Source organism: Taudactylus pleione, unplaced genomic scaffold (genome assembly GCF_031769625.1).
Source record: "Taudactylus pleione unplaced genomic scaffold, aTauple2 ptg000473l, whole genome shotgun sequence".
Lineage (NCBI taxonomy): Eukaryota > Metazoa > Chordata > Amphibia > Anura > Myobatrachidae > Taudactylus > Taudactylus pleione.
Window position 1 is genome coordinate 5,214,118 of NW_028284875.1, and position 20,197 is coordinate 5,234,314.

Here is a 20,197-nt window from a genome sequence, read left to right on the forward strand (position 1 = left end):
ATATGAACCAAAGCAGATGTGTGTACTGGTACCTTAAAAACAGTCATGTTTGTGATTTTTTTCTGCCTTCATATCAGGATGTTCAGGTAGCAGATAATATTCTAATCATAAGTTAATCAATTATATTGTGCATTTGTGTTATTGCCCAGTTTTATGTATCCTTAGGTGTATATTGCAATGAATTCATGCCATTGCTGTACAGTTCAATATTATCAAAATTGTAAAATAATTCCTGTTTATAAATAATTCCTGTTTATTTATCTTAAATAATATTTGCTATAAATATATGTAACTTCAATGTTGCATAGGGAAAATATACACTATAATACCAAAAAGTGCAGTATCTTTAAATAAAAATAAGTTAAATCTCACTTGTGCTCTATATTTAAAGGTAAACATTGTTTTTTTGGTCTGTAGCACCTAAATTGTCAGTATAGTCAGTGTCCAAAGAAATATAAAAAGCAGAAAATTACCCTTTTGATGACATGGATGAAAGGACTTCAAGAAACCCATCAGCAATTGCCATAGACATTGTTATTTTGTAGCCACTCTGATATTAAATTGCAATTAAAACTTAATAGGTATGTTTTGGTATATATGGATTTCATGCAATACCATTAAGACAGTCACCTGCATTGAAAAAAAGCATAACTTCTAGAATGAGAATGAGCATCAAAGGAACATGCATCCTAGATGAGACTTGAAGCCACTGTCCCAGGTGATAGCAAACTTATCCGGAAACTAATCCACAATGTCATCAGGATAAATGTCTGCTTTTAGATACAGGGCCATAATTTTGCAAGCTGAACAGTACCGGATTGTTAAGCAGATAAAAGTTTCTGGTGGAGCCATTTGTGCAGTATCAAGCAAGAATAAAGGGAACATCTCCAGTAATTATATGGATGAAATAAAGCCCAGATGAGACTTGAAACCACAATCCCTAGCTTAGGAGGCCAGTGCCTTATCCATTAGGCCGGTGGGGCTTAGTAACATCTTTGTGTGAAACTGATTTTTTCATTAGTATAATCATTAATTGTTGCGATATAGGAAAGCCGTTTATTTGTGTTCTTTGCTTTACAAATCCCAGCATGAAATGTGATTGTACTAACCAGACCTAATAGTGTGGACCCTCATGTTACATTGCAGCAAAACAGATTGATGCAACTCTTTTACCAATAAAGAGGTAGTCTTTTGCATTCCATTTTGTTGACTAACTAAAGTAATGTTTACAGTGCATATGAACCAAAGCAGATGTGTGTACTGGTACCTTAAAAACAGTCATGTTTGTGATTTTTTTCTGCCTTCATATCAGGATGTTCAGGTAGCAGATGATAATCATTAACTGATGACATTAGAAAAAAAATTACAATTGCTCCAGGTGAGGCTTGAACTCACAACCTCGGCATTGCTCAACAGATACTGTCTTATAAGTACCGCGCGCTAACCGATTGCGCCACAGGAGCACATGGTCAAAGTGTATTATTTTTAGTTGAGTGATTTTAGCATCGAGTTGACTAAGTATATTAACTTGGTTTATTAATTTTAAATTAGCTACTTTTTAAATCCACTAAACTACTGCACCCAATACTAAAGTACCTAATAAAAGTAATATTCTAATCATAAGTTAATCAATTATATTGTGCATTTGTGTTATTGCCCAGTTTTATGTATCCTTAGGTGTATATTGCAATGAATTCATGCCATTGCTGTAGAGTTCAATATTATCAAAATTGTAAAATAATTCCTGTTTATAAATAATTCCTGTTTATTTATCTTAAATAATATTTGCTATAAATATATGTAACTTCAATGTTGCATAGGGAAAATATACACTATAATACCAAAATGTGCAGTATCTTTAAATAAAAATAAGTTAAATCTCACTTGTGCTCTATATTTAAAGGTAAACATTGTTTTTTTGGTCTGTAGCACCTAAATTGTCAGTAAAGTCAGTGTCCAAAGAAATATAAAAAGCAGAAAATTACCCTTTTGATGACATGGATGAAAGGACTTCAAGAAACCCATCAGCAATTGCCATAGACATTGTTATTTTGTAGCCACTCTGATATTAAATTGCAATTAAAACTTAATAGGTATGTTTTGGTATATATGGATTTCATGCAATACCATTAAGACAGTCACCTGCATTGAAAAAAAGCATAACTTCTAGAATGAGAATGAGCATCAAAGGAACATGCATCCAAGATGAGACTTGAAGCCACTGTCCCAGGTGATAGCAAACTTATCCGGAAACTAATCCACAATGTCATCAGGATAAATGTCTGCTTTTAGATACAGGGCCATAATTTTGCAAGCTGAACAGTACCGGATTGTTAAGCAGATAAAAGTTTCTGGTGGAGCCATTTGTGCAGTATCAAGCAAGAATAAAGGGAACATCTCCAGAAATTATATGGATGAAATAAAGCCCAGATGAGACTTGAAACCACAATCCCTAGCTTAGGAGGCCAGTGCCTTATCCATTAGGCCAGTGGGGCTTAGTAACATCTTTGTGTGAAACTGATTTTTTCATTAGTATAATCATTAATTGTTGCGATATAGGAAAGCCGTTTATTTGTGTTCTTTGCTTTACAAATCCCAGCATGAAATGTGATTGTACTAACCAGACCTAATAGTGTGGACCCTCATGTTACATTGCAGCAAAACAGATTGATGCAACTCTTTTACCAATAAAGAGGTAGTCTTTTGCATTCCATTTTGTTGACTAACTAAAGTAATGTTTACAGTGCATATGAACCAAAGCAGATGTGTGTACTGGTACCTTAAAAACAGTCATGTTTGTGATTTTTTTCTGCCTTCATATCAGGATGTTCAGGTAGCAGATGATAATCATTAACTGATGACATTAGAAAAAAAATTACATTTGCTCCAGGTGAGGCTTGAACTCACAACCTCGGCATTGCTCAACAGATACTGTCTTATAAGTACTGCGCGCTAACCGATTGCGCCACAGGAGCACATGGTCAAAGTGTATTATTTTTAGTTGAGTGATTTTAGCATCGAGTTGACTAAGTATATTAACTTGGTTTATTAATTTTAAATTAGTTACTTTTTAAATCCACTAAACTACTGCACCCAATACTAAAGTACCTAATAAAAGTAATATTCTAATCATAAGTTAATCAATTATATTGTGCATTTGTGTTATTGCCCAGTTTTATGTATCCTTAGGTGTATATTGCAATGAATTCATGCCATTGCTGTAGAGTTCAATATTATCAAAATTGTAAAATAATTCCTGTTTATAAATAATTCCTGTTTATTTATCTTAAATAATATTTGCTATAAATATATGTAACTTCAATGTTGCATAGGGAAAATATACACTATAATACCAAAAAGTGCAGTATCTTTAAATAAAAATAAGTTAAATCTCACTTGTGCTCTATATTTAAAGGTAAACATTGTTTTTTTGGTCTGTAGCACCTAAATTGTCAGTAAAGTCAGTGTCCAAAGAAATATAAAAAGCAGAAAATTACCCTTTTGATGACATGGATGAAAGGACTTCAAGAAACCCATCAGCAATTGCCATAGACATTGTTATTTTGTAGCCACTCTGATATTAAATTGCAATTAAAACTTAATAGGTATGTTTTGGTATATATGGATTTCATGCAATACCATTAAGACAGTCACCTGCATTGAAAAAAAGCATAACTTCTAGAATGAGAATGAGCATCAAAGGAACATGCATCCTAGATGAGACTTGAAGCCACTGTCCCAGGTGATAGCAAACTTATCCGGAAACTAATCCACAATGTCATCAGGATAAATGTCTGCTTTTAGATACAGGGCCATAATTTTGCAAGCTGAACAGTACCGGATTGTTAAGCAGATAAAAGTTTCTGGTGGAGCCATTTGTGCAGTATCAAGCAAGAATAAAGGGAACATCTCCAGTAATTATATGGATGAAATAAAGCCCAGATGAGACTTGAAACCACAATCCCTAGCTTAGGAGGCCAGTGCCTTATCCATTAGGCCAGTGGGGCTTAGTAACAACTTTGTGTGAAACTGATTTTTTCATTAGTATAATCATTAATTGTTGCGATATAGGAAAGCTGTTTATTTGTGTTCTTTGCTTTACAAATCCCAGCATGAAATGTGATTGTACTAACCAGACCTAATAGTGTGGACCCTCATGTTACATTGCAGCAAAACAGATTGATGCAACTCTTTTACCAATAAAGAGGTAGTCTTTTGCATTCCATTTTGTTGACTAACTAAAGTAATGTTTACAGTGCATATGAACCAAAGCAGATGTGTGTACTGGTACCTTAAAAACAGTCATGTTTGTGATTTTTTTCTGCCTTCATATCAGGATGTTCAGGTAGCAGATGATAATCATTAACTGATGACATTAGAAAAAAAATTACATTTGCTCCAGGTGAGGCTTGAACTCACAACCTCGGCATTGCTCAACAGATACTGTCTTATAAGTACCGCGCGCTAACCGATTGCGCCACAGGAGCACATGGTCAAAGTGTATTATTTTTAGTTGAGTGATTTTAGCATCGAGTTGACTAAGTATATTAACTTGGTTTATTAATTTTAAATTAGTTACTTTTTAAATCCACTAAACTACTGCACCCAATACTAAAGTACCTAATAAAAGTAATATTCTAATCATAAGTTAATCAATTATATTGTGCATTTGTGTTATTGCCCAGTTTTATGTATCCTTAGGTGTATATTGCAATGAATTCATGCCATTGCTGTAGAGTTCAATATTATCAAAATTGTAAAATAATTCCTGTTTATAAATAATTCCTGTTTATTTATCTTAAATAATATTTGCTATAAATATATGTAACTTCAATGTTGCATAGGGAAAATATACACTATAATACCAAAAAGTGCAGTATCTTTAAATAAAAATAAGTTAAATCTCACTTGTGCTCTATATTTAAAGGTAAACATTGTTTTTTTGGTCTGTAGCACCTAAATTGTCAGTAAAGTCAGTGTCCAAAGAAATATAAAAAGCAGAAAATTACCCTTTTGATGACATGGATGAAAGGACTTCAAGAAACCCATCAGCAATTGCCATAGACATTGTTATTTTGTAGCCACTCTGATATTAAATTGCAATTAAAACTTAATAGGTATGTTTTGGTATATATGGATTTCATGCAATACCATTAAGACAGTCACCTGCATTGAAAAAAAGCATAACTTCTAGAATGAGAATGAGCATCAAAGGAACATGCATCCTAGATGAGACTTGAAGCCACTGTCCCAGGTGATAGCAAACTTATCCGGAAACTAATCCACAATGTCATCAGGATAAATGTCTGCTTTTAGATACAGGGCCATAATTTTGCAAGCTGAACAGTACCGGATTGTTAAGCAGATAAAAGTTTCTGGTGGAGCCATTTGTGCAGTATCAAGCAAGAATAAAGGGAACATCTCCAGTAATTATATGGATGAAATAAAGCCCAGATGAGACTTGAAACCACAATCCCTAGCTTAGGAGGCCAGTGCCTTATCCATTAGGCCAGTGGGGCTTAGTAACAACTTTGTGTGAAACTGATTTTTTCATTAGTATAATCATTAATTGTTGCGATATAGGAAAGCTGTTTATTTGTGTTCTTTGCTTTACAAATCCCAGCATGAAATGTGATTGTACTAACCAGACCTAATAGTGTGGACCCTCATGTTACATTGCAGCAAAACAGATTGATGCAACTCTTTTACCAATAAAGAGGTAGTCTTTTGCATTCCATTTTGTTGACTAACTAAAGTAATGTTTACAGTGCATATGAACCAAAGCAGATGTGTGTACTGGTACCTTAAAAACAGTCATGTTTGTGATTTTTTTCTGCCTTCATATCAGGATGTTCAGGTAGCAGATGATAATCATTAACTGATGACATTAGAAAAAAAATTACATTTGCTCCAGGTGAGGCTTGAACTCACAACCTCGGCATTGCTCAACAGATACTGTCTTATAAGTACTGCGCGCTAACCGATTGCGCCACAGGAGCACATGGTCAAAGTGTATTATTTTTAGTTGAGTGATTTTAGCATCGAGTTGACTAAGTATATTAACTTGGTTTATTAATTTTAAATTAGTTACTTTTTAAATCCACTAAACTACTGCACCCAATACTAAAGTACCTAATAAAAGTAATATTCTAATCATAAGTTAATCAATTATATTGTGCATTTGTGTTATTGCCCAGTTTTATGTATCCTTAGGTGTATATTGCAATGAATTCATGCCATTGCTGTACAGTTCAATATTATCAAAATTGTAAAATAATTCCTGTTTATAAATAATTCCTGTTTATTTATCTTAAATAATATTTGCTATAAATATATGTAACTTCAATGTTGCATAGGGAAAATATACACTATAATACCAAAAAGTGCAGTATCTTTAAATAAAAATAAGTTAAATCTCACTTGTGCTCTATATTTAAAGGTAAACATTGTTTTTTTGGTCTGTAGCACCTAAATTGTCAGTAAAGTCAGTGTCCAAAGAAATATAAAAAGCAGAAAATTACCCTTTTGATGACATGGATGAAAGGACTTCAAGAAACCCATCAGCAATTGCCATAGACATTGTTATTTTGTAGCCACTCTGATATTAAATTGCAATTAAAACTTAATAGGTATGTTTTGGTATATATGGATTTCATGCAATACCATTAAGACAGTCACCTGCATTGAAAAAAAGCATAACTTCTAGAATGAGAATGAGCATCAAAGGAACATGCATCCTAGATGAGACTTGAAGCCACTGTCCCAGGTGATAGCAAACTTATCCGGAAACTAATCCACAATGTCATCAGGATAAATGTCTGCTTTTAGATACAGGGCCATAATTTTGCAAGCTGAACAGTACCGGATTGTTAAGCAGATAAAAGTTTCTGGTGGAGCCATTTGTGCAGTATCAAGCAAGAATAAAGGGAACATCTCCAGAAATTATATGGATGAAATAAAGCCCAGATGAGACTTGAAACCACAATCCCTAGCTTAGGAGGCCAGTGCCTTATCCATTAGGCCAGTGGGGCTTAGTAACATCTTTGTGTGAAACTGATTTTTTCATTAGTATAATCATTAATTGTTGCGATATAGGAAAGCCGTTTATTTGTGTTCTTTGCTTTACAAATCCCAGCATGAAATGTGATTGTACTAACCAGACCTAATAGTGTGGACCCTCATGTTACATTGCAGCAAAACAGATTGATGCAACTCTTTTACCAATAAAGAGGTAGTCTTTTGCATTCCATTTTGTTGACTAACTAAAGTAATGTTTACAGTGCATATGAACCAAAGCAGATGTGTGTACTGGTACCTTAAAAACAGTCATGTTTGTGATTTTTTTCTGCCTTCATATCAGGATGTTCAGTTAGCAGATGATAATCATTAACTGATGACATTAGAAAAAAAATTACATTTGCTCCAGGTGAGCAACCTCAGCATTGCTCAACAGATACTGTCTTATAAGTACTGCGCGCTAACCGATTGCGCCACAGGAGCACATGGTCAAAGTGTATTATTTTTAGTTGAGTGATTTTAGCATCGAGTTGACTAAGTATATTAACTTGGTTTATTAATTTTAAATTAGTTACTTTTTAAATCCACTAAACTACTGCACCCAATACTAAAGTACCTAATAAAAGTAATATTCTAATCATAAGTTAATCAATTATATTGTGCATTTGTGTTATTGCCCAGTTTTATGTATCCTTAGGTGTATATTGCAATGAATTCATGCCATTGCTGTACAGTTCAATATTATCAAAATTGTAAAATAATTCCTGTTTATAAATAATTCCTGTTTATTTATCTTAAATAATATTTGCTATAAATATATGTAACTTCAATGTTGCATAGGGAAAATATACACTATAATACCAAAAAGTGCAGTATCTTTAAATAAAAATAAGTTAAATCTCACTTGTGCTCTATATTTAAAGGTAAACATTGTTTTTTTGGTCTGTAGCACCTAAATTGTCAGTAAAGTCAGTGTCCAAAGAAATATAAAAAGCAGAAAATTACCCTTTTGATGACATGGATGAAAGGACTTCAAGAAACCCATCAGCAATTGCCATAGACATTGTTATTTTGTAGCCACTCTGATATTAAATTGCAATTAAAACTTAATAGGTATGTTTTGGTATATATGGATTTCATGCAATACCATTAAGACAGTCACCTGCATTGAAAAAAAGCATAACTTCTAGAATGAGAATGAGCATCAAAGGAACATGCATCCTAGATGAGACTTGAAGCCACTGTCCCAGGTGATAGCAAACTTATCCGGAAACTAATCCACAATGTCATCAGGATAAATGTCTGCTTTTAGATACAGGGCCATAATTTTGCAAGCTGAACAGTACCGGATTGTTAAGCAGATAAAAGTTTCTGGTGGAGCCATTTGTGCAGTATCAAGCAAGAATAAAGGGAACATCTCCAGAAATTATATGGATGAAACAAAGCCCAGATGAGACTTGAAACCACAATCCCTAGCTTAGGAGGCCAGTGCCTTATCCATTAGGCCAGTGGGGCTTAGTAACATCTTTGTGTGAAACTGATTTTTTCATTAGTATAATCATTAATTGTTGCGATATAGGAAAGCCGTTTATTTGTGTTCTTTGCTTTACAAATCCCAGCATGAAATGTGATTGTACTAACCAGACCTAATAGTGTGGACCCTCATGTTACATTGCAGCAAAACAGATTGATGCAACTCTTTTACCAATAAAGAGGTAGTCTTTTGCATTCCATTTTGTTGACTAACTAAAGTAATGTTTACAGTGCATATGAACCAAAGCAGATGTGTGTACTGGTACCTTAAAAACAGTCATGTTTGTGATTTTTTTCTGCCTTCATATCAGGATGTTCAGTTAGCAGATGATAATCATTAACTGATGACATTAGAAAAAAAATTACATTTGCTCCAGGTGAGCAACCTCAGCATTGCTCAACAGATACTGTCTTATAAGTACCACGCGCTAACCGATTGCGCCACAGGAGCACATGGTCAAAGTGTATTATTTTTAGTTGAGTGATTTTAGCATCGAGTTGACTAAGTATATTAACTTGGTTTATTAATTTTAAATTAGTTACTTTTTAAATCCACTAAACTACTGCACCCAATACTAAAGTACCTAATAAAAGTAATATTCTAATCATAAGTTAATCAATTATATTGTGCATTTGTGTTATTGCCCAGTTTTATGTATCCTTAGGTGTATATTGCAATGAATTCATGCCATTGCTGTAGAGTTCAATATTATCAAAATTGTAAAATAATTCCTGTTTATAAATAATTCCTGTTTATTTATCTTAAATAATATTTGCTATAAATATATGTAACTTCAATGTTGCATAGGGAAAATATACACTATAATACCAAAAAGTGCAGTATCTTTAAATAAAAATAAGTTAAATCTCACTTGTGCTCTATATTTAAAGGTAAACATTGTTTTTTTGGTCTGTAGCACCTAAATTGTCAGTAAAGTCAGTGTCCAAAGAAATATAAAAAGCAGAAAATTACCCTTTTGATGACATGGATGAAAGGACTTCAAGAAACCCATCAGCAATTGCCATAGACATTGTTATTTTGTAGCCACTCTGATATTAAATTGCAATTAAAACTTAATAGGTATGTTTTGGTATATATGGATTTCATGCAATACCATTAAGACAGTCACCTGCATTGAAAAAAAGCATAACTTCTAGAATGAGAATGAGCATCAAAGGAACATGCATCCAAGATGAGACTTGAAGCCACTGTCCCAGGTGATAGCAAACTTATCCGGAAACTAATCCACAATGTCATCAGGATAAATGTCTGCTTTTAGATACAGGGCCATAATTTTGCAAGCTGAACAGTACCGGATTGTTAAGCAGATAAAAGTTTCTGGTGGAGCCATTTGTGCAGTATCAAGCAAGAATAAAGGGAACATCTCCAGAAATTATATGGATGAAATAAAGCCCAGATGAGACTTGAAACCACAATCCCTAGCTTAGGAGGCCAGTGCCTTATCCATTAGGCCAGTGGGGCTTAGTAACATCTTTGTGTGAAACTGATTTTTTCATTAGTATAATCATTAATTGTTGCGATATAGGAAAGCCGTTTATTTGTGTTCTTTGCTTTACAAATCCCAGCATGAAATGTGATTGTACTAACCAGACCTAATAGTGTGGACCCTCATGTTACATTGCAGCAAAACAGATTGATGCAACTCTTTTACCAATAAAGAGGTAGTCTTTTGCATTCCATTTTGTTGACTAACTAAAGTAATGTTTACAGTGCATATGAACCAAAGCAGATGTGTGTACTGGTACCTTAAAAACAGTCATGTTTGTGATTTTTTTCTGCCTTCATATCAGGATGTTCAGGTAGCAGATGATAATCATTAACTGATGACATTAGAAAAAAAATTACATTTGCTCCAGGTGAGGCTTGAACTCACAACCTCGGCATTGCTCAACAGATACTGTCTTATAAGTACCGCGCGCTAACCGATTGCGCCACAGGAGCACATGGTCAAAGTGTATTATTTTTAGTTGAGTGATTTTAGCATCGAGTTGACTAAGTATATTAACTTGGTTTATTAATTTTAAATTAGTTACTTTTTAAATCCACTAAACTGCTGCACCCAATACTAAAGTACCTAATAAAAGTAATATTCTAATCATAAGTTAATCAATTATATTGTGCATTTGTGTTATTGCCCAGTTTTATGTATCCTTAGGTGTATATTGCAATGAATTCATGCCATTGCTGTAGAGTTCAATATTATCAAAATTGTAAAATAATTCCTGTTTATAAATAATTCCTGTTTATTTATCTTAAATAATATTTGCTATAAATATATGTAACTTCAATGTTGCATAGGGAAAATATACAGTATAATACCAAAAAGTGCAGTATCTTTAAATAAAAATAAGTTAAATCTCACTTGTGCTCTATATTTAAAGGTAAACATTGTTTTTTTGGTCTGTAGCACCTAAATTGTCAGTAAAGTCAGTGTCCAAAGAAATATAAAAAGCAGAAAATTACCCTTTTGATGACATGGATGAAAGGACTTCAAGAAACCCATCAGCAATTGCCATAGACATTGTTATTTTGTAGCCACTCTGATATTAAATTGCAATTAAAACTTAATAGGTATGTTTTGGTATATATGGATTTCATGCAATACCATTAAGACAGTCACCTGCATTGAAAAAAAGCATAACTTCTAGAATGAGAATGAGCATCAAAGGAACATGCATCCTAGATGAGACTTGAAGCCACTGTCCCAGGTGATAGCAAACTTATCCGGAAACTAATCCACAATGTCATCAGGATAAATGTCTGCTTTTAGATACAGGGCCATAATTTTGCAAGCTGAACAGTACCGGATTGTTAAGCAGATAAAAGTTTCTGGTGGAGCCATTTGTGCAGTATCAAGCAAGAATAAAGGGAACATCTCCAGTAATTATATGGATGAAATAAAGCCCAGATGAGACTTGAAACCACAATCCCTAGCTTAGGAGGCCAGTGCCTTATCCATTAGGCCAGTGGGGCTTAGTAACATCTTTGTGTGAAACTGATTTTTTCATTAGTATAATCATTAATTGTTGCGATATAGGAAAGCTGTTTATTTGTGTTCTTTGCTTTACAAATCCCAGCATGAAATGTGATTGTACTAACCAGACCTAATAGTGTGGACCCTCATGTTACATTGCAGCAAAACAGATTGATGCAACTCTTTTACCAATAAAGAGGTAGTCTTTTGCATTCCATTTTGTTGACTAACTAAAGTAATGTTTACAGTGCATATGAACCAAAGCAGATGTGTGTACTGGTACCTTAAAAACAGTCATGTTTGTGATTTTTTTCTGCCTTCATATCAGGATGTTCAGGTAGCAGATGATAATCATTAACTGATGACATTAGAAAAAAAATTACATTTGCTCCAGGTGAGGCTTGAACTCACAACCTCGGCATTGCTCAACAGATACTGTCTTATAAGTACTGCGCGCTAACCGATTGCGCCACAGGAGCACATGGTCAAAGTGTATTATTTTTAGTTGAGTGATTTTAGCATCGAGTTGACTAAGTATATTAACTTGGTTTATTAATTTTAAATTAGTTACTTTTTAAATCCACTAAACTACTGCACCCAATACTAAAGTACCTAATAAAAGTAATATTCTAATCATAAGTTAATCAATTATATTGTGCATTTGTGTTATTGCCCAGTTTTATGTATCCTTAGGTGTATATTGCAATGAATTCATGCCATTGCTGTACAGTTCAATATTATCAAAATTGTAAAATAATTCCTGTTTATAAATAATTCCTGTTTATTTATCTTAAATAATATTTGCTATAAATATATGTAACTTCAATGTTGCATAGGGAAAATATACACTATAATACCAAAAAGTGCAGTATATTTAAATAAAAATAAGTTAAATCTCACTTGTGCTCTATATTTAAAGGTAAACATTGTTTTTTTGGTCTGTAGCACCTAAATTGTCAGTAAAGTCAGTGTCCAAAGAAATATAAAAAGCAGAAAATTACCCTTTTGATGACATGGATGAAAGGACTTCAAGAAACCCATCAGCAATTGCCATAGACATTGTTATTTTGTAGCCACTCTGATATTAAATTGCAATTAAAACTTAATAGGTATGTTTTGGTATATATGGATTTCATGCAATACCATTAAGACAGTCACCTGCATTGAAAAAAAGCATAACTTCTAGAATGAGAATGAGCATCAAAGGAACATGCATCCTAGATGAGACTTGAAGCCACTGTCCCAGGTGATAGCAAACTTATCCGGAAACTAATCCACAATGTCATCAGGATAAATGTCTGCTTTTAGATACAGGGCCATAATTTTGCAAGCTGAACAGTACCGGATTGTTAAGCAGATAAAAGTTTCTGGTGGAGCCATTTGTGCAGTATCAAGCAAGAATAAAGGGAACATCTCCAGAAATTATATGGATGAAATAAAGCCCAGATGAGACTTGAAACCACAATCCCTAGCTTAGGAGGCCAGTGCCTTATCCATTAGGCCAGTGGGGCTTAGTAACATCTTTGTGTGAAACTGATTTTTTCATTAGTATAATCATTAATTGTTGCGATATAGGAAAGCCGTTTATTTGTGTTCTTTGCTTTACAAATCCCAGCATGAAATGTGATTGTACTAACCAGACCTAATAGTGTGGACCCTCATGTTACATTGCAGCAAAACAGATTGATGCAACTCTTTTACCAATAAAGAGGTAGTCTTTTGCATTCCATTTTGTTGACTAACTAAAGTAATGTTTACAGTGCATATGAACCAAAGCAGATGTGTGTACTGGTACCTTAAAAACAGTCATGTTTGTGATTTTTTTCTGCCTTCATATCAGGATGTTCAGTTAGCAGATGATAATCATTAACTGATGACATTAGAAAAAAAATTACATTTGCTCCAGGTGAGCAACCTCAGCATTGCTCAACAGATACTGTCTTATAAGTACCACGCGCTAACCGATTGCGCCACAGGAGCACATGGTCAAAGTGTATTATTTTTAGTTGAGTGATTTTAGCATCGAGTTGACTAAGTATATTAACTTGGTTTATTAATTTTAAATTAGTTACTTTTTAAATCCACTAAACTACTGCACCCAATACTAAAGTACCTAATAAAAGTAATATTCTAATCATAAGTTAATCAATTATATTGTGCATTTGTGTTATTGCCCAGTATTATGTATCCTTAGGTGTATATTGCAATGAATTCATGCCATTGCTGTACAGTTCAATATTATCAAAATTGTAAAATAATTCCTGTTTATAAATAATTTCTGTTTATTTATCTTAAATAATATTTGCTATAAATATATGTAACTTCAATGTTGCATAGGGAAAATATACACTATAATACCAAAAAGTGCAGTATCTTTAAATAAAAATAAGTTAAATCTCACTTGTGCTCTATATTTAAAGGTAAACATTGTTTTTTTGGTCTGTAGCACCTAAATTGTCAGTAAAGTCAGTGTCCAAAGAAATATAAAAAGCAGAAAATTACCCTTTTGATGACATGGATGAAAGGACTTCAAGAAACCCATCAGCAATTGCCATAGACATTGTTATTTTGTAGCCACTCTGATATTAAATTGCAATTAAAACTTAATAGGTATGTTTTGGTATATATGGATTTCATGCAATACCATTAAGACAGTCACCTGCATTGAAAAAAAGCATAACTTCTAGAATGAGAATGAGCATCAAAGGAACATGCATCCTAGATGAGACTTGAAGCCACTGTCCCAGGTGATAGCAAACTTATCCGGAAACTAATCCACAATGTCATCAGGATAAATGTCTGCTTTTAGATACAGGGCCATAATTTTGCAAGCTGAACAGTACCGGATTGTTAAGCAGATAAAAGTTTCTGGTGGAGCCATTTGTGCAGTATCAAGCAAGAATAAAGGGAACATCTCCAGTAATTATATGGATGAAATAAAGCCCAGATGAGACTTGAAACCACAATCCCTAGCTTAGGAGGCCAGTGCCTTATCCATTAGGCCAGTGGGGCTTAGTAACATCTTTGTGTGAAACTGATTTTTTCATTAGTATAATCATTAATTGTTGCGATATAGGAAAGCTGTTTATTTGTGTTCTTTGCTTTACAAATCCCAGCATGAAATGTGATTGTACTAACCAGACCTAATAGTGTGGACCCTCATGTTACATTGCAGCAAAACAGATTGATGCAACTCTTTTACCAATAAAGAGGTAGTCTTTTGCATTCCATTTTGTTGACTAACTAAAGTAATGTTTACAGTGCATATGAACCAAAGCAGATGTGTGTACTGGTACCTTAAAAACAGTCATGTTTGTGATTTTTTTCTGCCTTCATATCAGGATGTTCAGGTAGCAGATGATAATCATTAACTGATGACATTAGAAAAAAAATTACATTTGCTCCAGGTGAGGCTTGAACTCACAACCTCGGCATTGCTCAACAGATACTGTCTTATAAGTACCGCGCGCTAACCGATTGCACCACAGGAGCACATGGTCAAAGTGTATTATTTTTAGTTGAGTGATTTTAGCATCGAGTTGACTAAGTATATTAACTTGGTTTATTAATTTTAAATTAGTTACTTTTTAAATCCACTAAACTACTGCACCCAATACTAAAGTACCTAATAAAAGTAATATTCTAATCATAAGTTAATCAATTATATTGTGCATTTGTGTTATTGCCCAGTTTTATGTATCCTTAGGTGTATATTGCAATGAATTCATGCCATTGCTGTAGAGTTCAATATTATCAAAATTGTAAAATAATTCCTGTTTATAAATAATTCCTGTTTATTTATCTTAAATAATATTTGCTATAAATATATGTAACTTCAATGTTGCATAGGGAAAATATACACTATAATACCAAAAAGTGCAGTATCTTTAAATAAAAATAAGTTAAATCTCACTTGTGCTCTATATTTAAAGGTAAACATTGTTTTTTTGGTCTGTAGCACCTAAATTGTCAGTAAAGTCAGTGTCCAAAGAAATATAAAAAGCAGAAAATTACCCTTTTGATGACATGGATGAAAGGACTTCAAGAAACCCATCAGCAATTGCCATAGACATTGTTATTTTGTAGCCACTCTGATATTAAATTGCAATTAAAACTTAATAGGTATGTTTTGGTATATATGGATTTCATGCAATACCATTAAGACAGTCACCTGCATTGAAAAAAAGCATAACTTCTAGAATGAGAATGAGCATCAAAGGAACATGCATCCTAGATGAGACTTGAAGCCACTGTCCCAGGTGATAGCAAACTTATCCGGAAACTAATCCACAATGTCATCAGGATAAATGTCTGCTTTTAGATACAGGGCCATAATTTTGCAAGCTGAACAGTACCGGATTGTTAAGCAGATAAAAGTTTCTGGTGGAGCCATTTGTGCAGTATCAAGCAAGAATAAAGGGAACATCTCCAGTAATTATATGGATGAAATAAAGCCCAGATGAGACTTGAAACCACAATCCCTAGCTTAGGAGGCCAGTGCCTTATCCATTAGGCCAGTGGGGCTTAGTAACATCTTTGTGTGAAACTGATTTTTTCATTAGTATAATCATTAATTGTTGCGATATAGGAAAGCTGTTTATTTGTGTTCTTTGCTTTACAAATCCCAGCATGAAATGTGATTGTACTAACCAGACCTAATAGTGTGGACCCTCATGTTACATTGCAGCAAAACAGATTGATGCAACTCTTTTACCAATAAAGAGGTAGTCTTTAGCATTCCATTTTGTTGACTAACTAAAGTAATGTTTACAGTGCATATGAACCAAAGCAGATGTGTGTACTGGTACCTTAAAAACAGTCATGTTTGTGATTTTTTTCTGCCTTCATATCAGGATGTTCAGGTAGCAGATGATAATCATTAACTGATGACATTAGAAAAAAAATTACATTTGCTCCAGGTGAGGCTTGAACTCACAACCTCGGCATTGCTCAACAGATACTGTCTTATAAGTACTGCGCGCTAACCGATTGCGCCACAGGAGCACATGGTCAAAGTGTATAATTTTTAGTTGAGTGATTTTAGCATCGAGTTGACTAAGTATATTAACTTGGTTTATTAATTTTAAATTAGTTACTTTTTAAATCCACTAAACTACTGCACCCAATACTAAAGTACCTAATAAAAGTAATATTCTAATCATAAGTTAATCAATTATATTGTGCATTTGTGTTATTGCCCAGTTTTATGTATCCTTAGGTGTATATTGCAATGAATTCATGCCATTGCTGTACAGTTCAATATTATCAAAATTGTAAAATAATTCCTGTTTATAAATAATTCCTGTTTATTTATCTTAAATAATATTTGCTATAAATATATGTAACTTCAATGTTGCATAGGGAAAATATACACTATAATACCAAAAAGTGCAGTATCTTTAAATAAAAATAAGTTAAATCTCACTTGTGCTCTATATTTAAAGGTAAACATTGTTTTTTTGGTCTGTAGCACCTAAATTGTCAGTAAAGTCAGTGTCCAAAGAAATATAAAAAGCAGAAAATTACCCTTTTGATGACATGGATGAAAGGACTTCAAGAAACCCATAAGCAATTGCCATAGACATTGTTATTTTGTAGCCACTCTGATATTAAATTGCAATTAAAACTTAATAGGTATGTTTTGGTATATATGGATTTCATGCAATACCATTAAGACAGTCACCTGCATTGAAAAAAAGCATAACTTCTAGAATGAGAATGAGCATCAAAGGAACATGCATCCTAGATGAGACTTGAAGCCACTGTCCCAGGTGATAGCAAACTTATCCGGAAACTAATTCACAATGTCATCAGGATAAATGTCTGCTTTTAGATACAGGGCCATAATTTTGCAAGCTGAACAGTACCGGATTGTTAAGCAGATAAAAGTTTCTGGTGGAGCCATTTGTGCAGTATCAAGCAAGAATAAAGGGAACATCTCCAGTAATTATATGGATGAAATAAAGCCCAGATGAGACTTGAAACCACAATCCCTAGCTTAGGAGGCCAGTGCCTTATCCATTAGGCCAGTGGGGCTTAGTAACATCTTTGTGTGAAACTGATTTTTTCATTAGTATAATCATTAATTGTTGCGATATAGGAAAGCCGTTTATTTGTGTTCTTTGCTTTACAAATCCCAGCATGAAATGTGATTGTACTAACCAGACCTAATAGTGTGGACCCTCATGTTACATTGCAGCAAAACAGATTGATGCAACTCTTTTACCAATAAAGAGGTAGTCTTTTGCATTCCATTTTGTTGACTAACTAAAGTAATGTTTACAGTGCATATGAACCAAAGCAGATGTGTGTACTGGTACCTTAAAAACAGTCATGTTTGTGATTTTTTTCTGCCTTCATATCAGGATGTTCAGGTAGCAGATGATAATCATTAACTGATGACATTAGAAAAAAAATTACATTTGCTCCAGGTGAGGCTTGAACTCACAACCTCGGCATTGCTCAACAGATACTGTCTTATAAGTACTGCGCGCTAACCGATTGCGCCACAGGAGCACATGGTCAAAGTGTATTATTTTTAGTTGAGTGATTTTAGCATCGAGTTGACTAAGTATATTAACTTGGTTTATTAATTTTAAATTAGTTACTTTTTAAATCCACTAAACTACTGCACCCAATACTAAAGTACCTAATAAAAGTAATATTCTAATCATAAGTTAATCAATTATATTGTGCATTTGTGTTATTGCCCAGTTTTATGTATCCTTAGGTGTATATTGCAATGAATTCATGCCATTGCTGTACAGTTCAATATTATCAAAATTGTAAAATAATTCCTGTTTATAAATAATTCCTGTTTATTTATCTTAAATAATATTTGCTATAAATATATGTAACTTCAATGTTGCATAGGGAAAATATACACTATAATACCAAAAAGTGCAGTATCTTTAAATAAAAATAAGTTAAATCTCACTTGTGCTCTATATTTAAAGGTAAACATTGTTTTTTTGGTCTGTAGCACCTAAATTGTCAGTAAAGTCAGTGTCCAAAGAAATATAAAAAGCAGAAAATTACCCTTTTGATGACATGGATGAAAGGACTTCAAGAAACCCATAAGCAATTGCCATAGACATTGTTATTTTGTAGCCACTCTGATATTAAATTGCAATTAAAACTTAATAGGTATGTTTTGGTATATATGGATTTCATGCAATACCATTAAGACAGTCACCTGCATTGAAAAAAAGCATAACTTCTAGAATGAGAATGAGCATCAAAGGAACATGCATCCTAGATGAGACTTGAAGCCACTGTCCCAGGTGATAGCAAACTTATCCGGAAACTAATTCACAATGTCATCAGGATAAATGTCTGCTTTTAGATACAGGGCCATAATTTTGCAAGCTGAACAGTACCGGATTGTTAAGCAGATAAAAGTTTCTGGTGGAGCCATTTGTGCAGTATCAAGCAAGAATAAAGGGAACATCTCCAGTAATTATATGGATGAAATAAAGCCCAGATGAGACTTGAAACCACAATCCCTAGCTTAGGAGGCCAGTGCCTTATCCATTAGGCCAGTGGGGCTTAGTAACATCTTTGTGTGAAACTGATTTTTTCATTAGTATAATCATTAATTGTTGTGATATAGGAAAGCCGTTTATTTGTGTTCTTTGCTTTACAAATCCCAGCATGAAATGTGATTGTACTAACCAGACCTAATAGTGTGGACCCTCATGTTACATTGCAGCAAAACAGATTGATGCAACTCTTTTACCAATAAAGAGGTAGTCTTTTGCATTCCATTTTGTTGACTAACTAAAGTAATGTTTACAGTGCATATGAACCAAAGCAGATGTGTGTACTGGTACCTTAAAAACAGTCATGTTTGTGATTTTTTTCTGCCTTCATATCAGGATGTTCAGGTAGCAGATGATAATCATTAACTGATGACATTAGAAAAAAAATTACATTTGCTCCAGGTGAGGCTTGAACTCACAACCTCGGCATTGCTCAACAGATACTGTCTTATAAGTACCGCGCGCTAACCTATTGCGCCACAGGAGCACATGGTCAAAGTGTATTATTTTTAGTTGAGTGATTTTAGCATCGAGTTGACTAAGTATATTAACTTGGTTTATTAATTTTAAATTAGTTACTTTTTAAATCCACTAAACTACTGCACCCAATACTAAAGTACCTAATAAAAGTACTATTCTAATCATAAGTTAATCAATTATATTGTGCATTTGTGTTATTGCCCAGTTTTATGTATCCTTAGGTGTATATTGCAATGAATTCATGCCATTGCTGTACAGTTCAATATTATCAAAATTGTAAAATAATTCCTGTTTATAAATAATTCCTGTTTATTTATCTTAAATAATATTTGCTATAAATATATGTAACTTCAATGTTGCATAGGGAAAATATACACTATAATACCAAAAAGTGCAGTATCTTTAAATAAAAATAAGTTAAATCTCACTTGTGCTCTATATTTAAAGGTAAACATTGTTTTTTTGGTCTGTAGCACCTAAATTGTCAGTATAGTCAGTGTCCAAAGAAATATAAAAAGCAGAAAATTACCCTTTTGATGACATGGATGAAAGGACTTCAAGAAACCCATCAGCAATTGCCATAGACATTGTTATTTTGTAGCCACTCTGATATTAAATTGCAATTAAAAC

General features: G+C 33.5%; 10 non-coding genes across 10 annotated transcripts; all 10 read right to left on the bottom strand.

The window, feature by feature from the left end:
* Positions 1-1,370: 1,370 nt before the first annotated feature.
* On the bottom strand, positions 1,371-1,463 carry TRNAI-UAU (transfer RNA isoleucine (anticodon UAU)). The gene is given in 2 exon segments: positions 1,371-1,406; positions 1,426-1,463. It is a non-coding gene; the product is annotated as a tRNA-Ile (tRNA).
* Positions 1,464-2,882: 1,419 nt separating this feature from the next.
* TRNAI-UAU (transfer RNA isoleucine (anticodon UAU)) lies at positions 2,883-2,975 on the bottom strand. Its single transcript is given in 2 exon segments — positions 2,883-2,918; positions 2,938-2,975. It is a non-coding gene; the product is annotated as a tRNA-Ile (tRNA).
* Positions 2,976-4,394: 1,419 nt separating this feature from the next.
* Positions 4,395-4,487, bottom strand: TRNAI-UAU (transfer RNA isoleucine (anticodon UAU)). The gene is given in 2 exon segments: positions 4,395-4,430; positions 4,450-4,487. It is a non-coding gene; the product is annotated as a tRNA-Ile (tRNA).
* A 1,419-nt stretch (positions 4,488-5,906) lies between these two features.
* On the bottom strand, positions 5,907-5,999 carry TRNAI-UAU (transfer RNA isoleucine (anticodon UAU)). The gene is given in 2 exon segments: positions 5,907-5,942; positions 5,962-5,999. It is a non-coding gene; the product is annotated as a tRNA-Ile (tRNA).
* Positions 6,000-10,420: 4,421 nt separating this feature from the next.
* On the bottom strand, positions 10,421-10,513 carry TRNAI-UAU (transfer RNA isoleucine (anticodon UAU)). The gene is given in 2 exon segments: positions 10,421-10,456; positions 10,476-10,513. It is a non-coding gene; the product is annotated as a tRNA-Ile (tRNA).
* Positions 10,514-11,932: 1,419 nt separating this feature from the next.
* Positions 11,933-12,025, bottom strand: TRNAI-UAU (transfer RNA isoleucine (anticodon UAU)). The gene is given in 2 exon segments: positions 11,933-11,968; positions 11,988-12,025. It is a non-coding gene; the product is annotated as a tRNA-Ile (tRNA).
* A 2,920-nt stretch (positions 12,026-14,945) lies between these two features.
* TRNAI-UAU (transfer RNA isoleucine (anticodon UAU)) lies at positions 14,946-15,038 on the bottom strand. Its single transcript is given in 2 exon segments — positions 14,946-14,981; positions 15,001-15,038. It is a non-coding gene; the product is annotated as a tRNA-Ile (tRNA).
* A 1,419-nt stretch (positions 15,039-16,457) lies between these two features.
* TRNAI-UAU (transfer RNA isoleucine (anticodon UAU)) lies at positions 16,458-16,550 on the bottom strand. Its single transcript is given in 2 exon segments — positions 16,458-16,493; positions 16,513-16,550. It is a non-coding gene; the product is annotated as a tRNA-Ile (tRNA).
* Positions 16,551-17,969: 1,419 nt separating this feature from the next.
* TRNAI-UAU (transfer RNA isoleucine (anticodon UAU)) lies at positions 17,970-18,062 on the bottom strand. Its single transcript is given in 2 exon segments — positions 17,970-18,005; positions 18,025-18,062. It is a non-coding gene; the product is annotated as a tRNA-Ile (tRNA).
* A 1,419-nt stretch (positions 18,063-19,481) lies between these two features.
* Positions 19,482-19,574, bottom strand: TRNAI-UAU (transfer RNA isoleucine (anticodon UAU)). Its single transcript is given in 2 exon segments — positions 19,482-19,517; positions 19,537-19,574. It is a non-coding gene; the product is annotated as a tRNA-Ile (tRNA).
* Positions 19,575-20,197: the final 623 nt, after the last annotated feature.